The sequence below is a fragment of the Myotis yumanensis genome, unplaced genomic scaffold (genome assembly GCF_028538775.1).
Source record: "Myotis yumanensis isolate MYYU_CA2020_CCGP unplaced genomic scaffold, mMyoYum1.0.hap1 SCAF_7, whole genome shotgun sequence".
Taxonomy (NCBI): domain Eukaryota; kingdom Metazoa; phylum Chordata; class Mammalia; order Chiroptera; family Vespertilionidae; genus Myotis; species Myotis yumanensis.
In genome coordinates this window covers 67,725,245-67,732,538 of record NW_027223758.1, presented here as the reverse complement: position 1 = coordinate 67,732,538, position 7,294 = coordinate 67,725,245, and positions in this window count along the sequence as shown.

Here is a 7,294-nt window from a genome sequence, read left to right as displayed (position 1 = left end):
AATTTTCTTGAACCCAACACCTGCTGTCTAATGCACTTTGAATGCACGACCATCCTTTGCAAGTTTTGTGCCAACGGGTTGTGGCCGCTGGAACATGTCGGAGTCAGGACATAATGCCGGAATCATGTTAGCCGCATCAGGCCTTAGCTATTCTGCCTAAAAAATGGGCAGAGTGAATGGAAGTTGGCTTCGGTCATTCCTGTTCTATCTTTATGATTTTGCCATATTCTTGTATCTATGTTATTTATTTAGTGTTTTTTTAAAAATTAATTTAATTATTTTTAGACATAAAAATTTCAAAAAGGAAACGTTATAGCAACATGTAAGTAGAAAACCTGTATTCTTTGTCATCAGTGGAAGGTAGAGTGAAAATAAAGACAGGGAAACAACACAATGTGATTCCATTTTGGCTGGATACTGTTGCCTCCTGTGAGCTTTAGGATTTGGGTGGCTTGTCCTTTGTTCAAAAAGGAAACTGAGTCCAGTCGATTTGGCTCAGTGCTTGAGGGTCAACGCATGAACCTAGAGGTCACGATTCGATTCTCGGCAGGGGGTGTGCAGGAGGCAGCCTGCTGATGGTCTCTCATCATTGATGTTTCTATCTCTCTCTCTTCCTCTCCCTTCCTCTCTCCGAAATCAATAAAAACATATTTTTAAAAACCCCACAAAAATGAAAACTGAGACTTCCTACTAAAGGTAGAAGAATTAGAGGATGATTTCCCTGGCTGGTGTGGCTCAGTTGGTTGGAGCATTGTCCCGTACACCAAAAGGTTGTGGGTTCGATTCCTGGTCAGGGCACATATGCAGGTAGCAATCAATCAATGTTTCTCTCTCACATTGATGTTTCTCTCTCTCTTTCTTTCTTTTTCTTTCCCTCTCTCCCCCCAATCACCTCTCCTTAAAACCAATAAGCATGTTCTCAGGTGAGAGTTCATAAAACAATAAAAAAAACAACAACCCTGCCATTTATGGAAAAAATATCCTCAGGTGAGGATTAACACCCCTCCCCACCAGCCCCAAACCCTGCCATTAAAAATACCCACACAGCCCTAGCCTGTTTGGCTCACTGGATAGAGCATCGGGCTGGGGACTAAAGGGTCCCAGGTTCGATTCCGGTCAAGGGCATGTACCTTGGTTGCAGGCACATCCCCAGTAGGGGGTGTGCAGGAGGCAGCTGATCGATGCTTCTCTCTCATCGATGTTTCTAACTCTCTATCCCTCCCTCTCCCTTCCTCTCTGTAAAAAATCAATAAAATATGTTTAAAAAAAATACCCACACAAACAAAAATGAGGATGACTGAAAAAAGGGGTGATGTTCCCACAATGCTGTTTTTAAATTGTCTGAATATTTTACCCAAACCATCTCACCTGCCTATGGGGAAACATTGCATTCAAACAGTTCATTTCACAAGTGGGGAAACTGAGGCCCAGATGGGGAATAGAATTTCCCCAGGATGCTCATTTGGGAATTTAATCAAGTCATTGTCACCACAGGGGTCCTTGTAAGAGGGAAGGAGGAGGGTCTGAGTCAGAGATGATATGACTGCAGAAGCAGAGGTGAGTGCCGGCTTTGAGGATAGAAGGAGGCCCCACGCCAAGGAATGTGGTCAGCCTTCGACGCTGTGAAGGCAAGGAAATGGATTTCCCTCTGAGCCTCCAGAAGGAACAAAGTCTTTGATTTTAGCCCCATAAGACCCATTCCAAACTTTTGACATTCCGAACTGTAACAATAAATTTGTGTTGTTTTAAACCACTACATTTGTGGCAATTTGTTACAGCAGCAACAGAAAATACGTGTGCCACTCAGTAAGTACTTGGCAAAAGATGGATGAGCGAAGAAGGCCTCCCAGGCACCCGAAAGTCATGAGAGAGCTCTGCTGGCCTTGACAGGCTGTCACTGCACACCACTCTACTGCTAGCAAAGCCAGAGCTTGGTTACTTTCTCTATTTTTAGGTCTCTATGCGTTGTCTTGTTTCCCTTCCTGCCACCACCTACCAGCTTCCCTCATCCTGTACTCTGCCTATTTCTTGGTCAAACTGGTTTGGTCTTTATGTAAATGTATGTATATGTAAAACATATTGTTCTTTTCTCATATTTTGTGTGTATATATTCCATTTCTGCCATAATTTTTGTCCTAATCCTGTCTGCTGAAATTCTAGGGTCTAATCTCACCCTTATTTCATCCCTTGATTCCCAGCTCAAGGAAGATTTTTTTCTCTGTGTTGTAATTTCACATTATATGAGTTCAAGGCCTCATTTTCTCTCCTTGAATTTGCATTTCCACCCAAGACCCTTGCTTTCTGAGACCCACAGTACCTCCCTCCTCTGGTAGTTACACTACCAGTTCATACTTGCTGGTTTGGTTTTCGGTTCCATTTTTGTTTTTTGGCCTGTGGGGATTTCCCCTTACACTCTTGTGAACTGAGTTACTCGTTTGAAGGAAAATCTTTTACCCAGAAGCTTCAGATGTTTTTGTAGTGAAGGGTACGATGTTTCAGGTTATCTAAATCTGCAATTGCCGGGAATAAACTGCCTCCCTTTTCTTTTTTGGTCTTTTCTCTATCTCCTAGCTCTGAATATTCAGAGTTTCTGTTCTTCATGTCCCATTCTAGTCCTTCCTATCTCATGTGTCCTACATCCCTGCAGTTTCAAATCCTTTTACTAGCCAGCTGATTTACTCTACAGGTTTCTATTCAAATTCACCCCAAATGGAAATCTGACAAATCAACCTGTTTTCTGTCTGGCCCACTGTGTTGGTGCCCGGCCACCTCAGAAATCACTCCCCAGTCCCTGCATTGGCTGCCCTAGGAGCTGATGCCCATATCTGACCCAATCAGCGGTGGTGTGAGCAGAAGTGGCAGTCACATGGTACCAAAGACCTCTGCCCTTCCTTTAGAAGGGCCTGTGGGTGGGGCAGGCATCATGATTGATGTGTTCAGTGACTTATCCTTAACGCACTCTGCAATTCAGTGCAATTCAGTTGATTAATAGTGTTTGTTTGAGTTTCTGGGTTTTGTTTTGTTTGTTTGTTTGTTTTTGCCTAGAATCTTAACTTGGCTGATACGTTCACCCCTGGGATACATATTGTTTTCATGCCTCAACACACCCATTCCTGCGATGTTCCTACTCTATAATTACTAAATAATCAGGAGAGGGTTTATTCTTTTAAATAAGCTCACTGTCATCACTTTAAAACCTAACTTCATTTAAAAAAGAAACTGTAATTCCAGGGCTGGGGTCAGCCAACCTTTAAAAGCCCTGAGGCTCCATGTGATGGGATACAGCCAGTAAAACACAATGAAACTGCTCCATGGACCAGTATCCTATATAATAAAAGCCTAATATGCTAAGTGTCCAGTCGTCCAGTTGTCTGTTCAACCAATCAAAGTGTAGTATGCTAATGATATGCTAAGGCCGCTCAACTGCTTGCTGTGACGCGCACTGACCACTAGGGGGCAGATGCTCCAACTGGTATGCTAGCTAGCCTGCTGTTAGAGTCCAGCCAATCGGGACTGAGTGAGATGGACTGGACATGCCCTGGAGCCCTCTCACAGTCCCTCCCCAACTGGCCCAACTTCCTGCATCCCTCCCTGGCCCTGATCGTGCACCAGTGGAGTCCCTTGGCCTGACCCACACCCTCTTGCAATCTGGGACCCCTTGGGGGATGTCGGAGAGCCGGTTTCAGACCCATCCCGCAGGTCAGACCGAGGGACCCCACTGGTGCATGAATTCGTGCACTGGGCCTCTAGTAAATCATAAATAACAAAAGCCGGTGCAAAGCAATGCATATAGTATGCCATTATTTAAGTTACTAAAATTTATGTAAATGCACATATGAGTGTTTATTTGTAAATGCATCTTTTAAATAACACCTAAGAAATTGGGAATAGTGGTTGCCTGAGAGAGGACTTGGTTGGCTGAGGGACTTTACCTAGTATTGCCTTTGTAGAATTTAAAAAGAAAGAAAAAACAAAGGAAGGAAGGAAAAGAGGGGGAAGGGAGAGAAGTGTAATAAAAGTCACCAAGCCAAGGTGGGAAGATTTTGCTGAAGAGTATCTCGTCTTCAGATTTATCCCTCTCTATAGGAGAAGGGGTGAGGATTAAACTGGTTCCTCAAAGCTGCCATCTCAGAAACCAACGACTTCCCACTGGCAGCATGCCCCACTTCTCACTTGAATTTGTACTTAAGTGGGAGGGGTATTTGGTTCTCAGTTCTGTATACTAAGCCTTGAGAAAAGGTTTGAGGTTATGAAATAGAATGTGGAGTCCAAACAAGTCACCTTCCTGCTCCATGCCTTTAAGCATTCAACTGTAAATCACAGTGACAAATACATTTTACATTGTGACTCAGTATTCACACTTCTATATATACTTGAGATAAAAATTTAAGAAACAACACATACTATGTGAGATCCACTCGGATATCTGGTAAAATTCCATTACAGTTTTTTTTTTTTTAATTGGCAGCCCTGCTGGTGTGGCTCAGTTGGTTGGACTTTGTCCTATGCACCCAAAGGCTGCTGGTTTGACTCCCAGTTAGGGCACATTCTTGGGTTGTGGGCTTGATCCTGGTAGGGAGCGTGCAGGAGGCAGCCAATCGATGTGCTCTCACAATGATGCTCATTTCTCTCTCTCTCTCTCTCCTCCTTTCCTCTCTCTCTAAAAGTCAATAAAAAATATTAGAAATAGTGGGAAAATTCCATGACGTTAATTTCTAGACCGCAGCCTGGTATGGACATGCTTTGTCTCATGAAGCCACCTCCAGGATTACCTTTTGGATGTCATCTTCAAGGATGTCCTTTCACATCTGAACCAAAAAACTCCATCCAGCCTTGGAGATTCTTCCATTTGAAACTCGAACTGCCTTGATCCAAAACACTGTCACTGTTAAACAGCAATGTTGTCTCCTCCCTTTGGCCCCCTCTAGTCTGATCCCTCTGCCAGTGGCCGGGAGAGCCTCAGCTTGACATCGCTGAGCTCATTTAGAAAGAGTTCGTTCAAGAGATCTCTGCTCCCTTCTTTATACCTTGTGATTACTAGTACCTGCTAACACATTGCTTTTAAGAGAGAGGTACGAGGAAACTCATTGTAAAAGTAAAGATAGGAAACAACCTGAGTGTCTAATAACATCCACAGACTTATATCAGTTGTTTACAAAAGCAGGACAGCTTTCTATGAACTTGATCCCAAGGTCCTTATGGGACAATTTCCATGCTACATAACTAAGTGGTGAAACAAGGGGCAAAACATGGTGGATGGTACGCTCTCTGTTTGTATAAGAAGCAACACACGAATAAGGTGGTGGAGACATAGACTATCCCTGGGCCCTCGCTGGTTTGGCTCTGTGGATAGAATGTTGGCCTGCAGACTGAGGGTCCAGGGTTCGATGCAGGCTCCTCCCAGCCCAGGCCCTGGTCAGGCCGTGTGCAGGAGGCAACCAATCGATATGTTGCTCTCGTATTGATATTTATTTCTTTCCCTCTTTCTTGCACTCTCTCTAAAAATCAATGGAAAAATATCCTTGGGTGAGGATTAAACAACAACAACAAAAAGAATATCCCTGGGAGACAAGTAAGAAAATAATGATAGTGTTGTCCCTGGAAACAGGAGGATTAGGGAACAGGAGTGGGAAGGAAGTTACTTTCCACTGTTTACTTAAAAAAAAAACACCTTTTGATTTGCTACCATTATTTTTTAATTTTTCCTTTTCATATCTCTGAACAAGATATGAAAATTATAACTTCACATTTGCATTAACCACAATGGGAACTTAAAAAAAATAACAGCCTGCCCTAGCTGGTTTGGCTCAGTGGACAGAGCGTCAGCCTGTGGACTGAAGGGTCCCAGGTTTGATTCCGGTCAAGGGCACATGCCTGGGTTATGGGTTCAATCCCCAGTAGGGGGCGTGCAGGAGGCAGCCAATCAATGATCCACTCTCATCATTGATGTTTCTATCTCTTTCCCTCTCCCTTCCTCTCTGAAATCAATAAAAATATGTTAAAAAAATAACAGCTTTAGTGAGATATGATTCACAAACCATGAAATTCATCCTTTTGAAGTGTGCTTTTTTTTAGCATATCCTCAGAGTTACGTAACCATTATCACTAATTTCAGAATAGCTTTTGAAAATGTTTTATTGATTTTTAGAGAGAGAAGAAGGGAGAGGGGTAGAGAGATAGAAACATCGATGAGACGGAAACATCATTGATCAGCTGCCTTCTGCACGCTCCCTACTGAGGATGGAGTCTGAAACCTGGGCATGTGCCCTGCAGGGAATCAAACCCGTGACCTCTTGGTTCCTGGGTCGATGCTCAGTTGCTGAGCCACACTGGCCAAGCTGAATGGAATTATATAATATGTAACTGGCTTCTTTGGCTTAGCCTGCTGTTTTTTTTTTTTTTTAAATCCTCATCTGAGGATTTGTTTTATTGATTTTTTTATTTTTTATTTCAGAGAGAGGAAGTGAGAGAGAGAGAGAGAGAGAGATAGAAACATCAGTGATGAGAGATAATCATTGATCGGCTGCCTCCTGCTTGCCCCTCATTGGTGATCGAGCCCACAACCCAGGCATGTGCCCTGCCCAGAAATCAAACCTCGACCTCCTGGTTCATGGGTCGACACTCAACCACTGAACAACACAGGCCAGGCTGATGTTTTTAAGGTTCGCCCATGGGATAGCATGTATCAGTACTTCTGCTCTTTTTATTGCATAATAATATTCCATTGTATGGCCAGACCACATTTATTTCATCATTCATCAACTGATGGTCACTTGGATTGTTTCCACTTTTTGTATATTATGAATAATGTCTCTATGAACATTTCTGAGCAGGCTTTTGTTTTGACATAGGTTTTAAATTCTCTTGGGTATATACCTAGGAGCGAAATTGCTGGGTCATACGGCAGCTCTGTGTTTAACATTTTGAAGAACTGCCCGTCTGTTTTCCAAAATGGCTGCACCATTTTACAGTCCTCCCAGCAATGTATGAAAGTTCCATTTCTCCCCATCCTGGCCAACACCCTTAAAAAACTTTTTTTAGCCTTCTGCAATGGGTACTTTTGGAGCATTTGGTAGCAAATGATTTTCCCCCAAAGCGAATGCATTTAATAAGTAAGTCTCAGGAAGAAAAGAAGAAAGTGACTCGGCTCAAAATTCTTCCAACGGTGGAGAGTTATTTGCAGGTTGTAGGGATGGGCAAGTCTGTTGCAGCCAGCCCAGGTGCCAATTCCAGCTGGCTCGTGTGCCACCCCTGGCACAAAAATCACAGGTCTCCAAATCCTGATCTAGGTTTC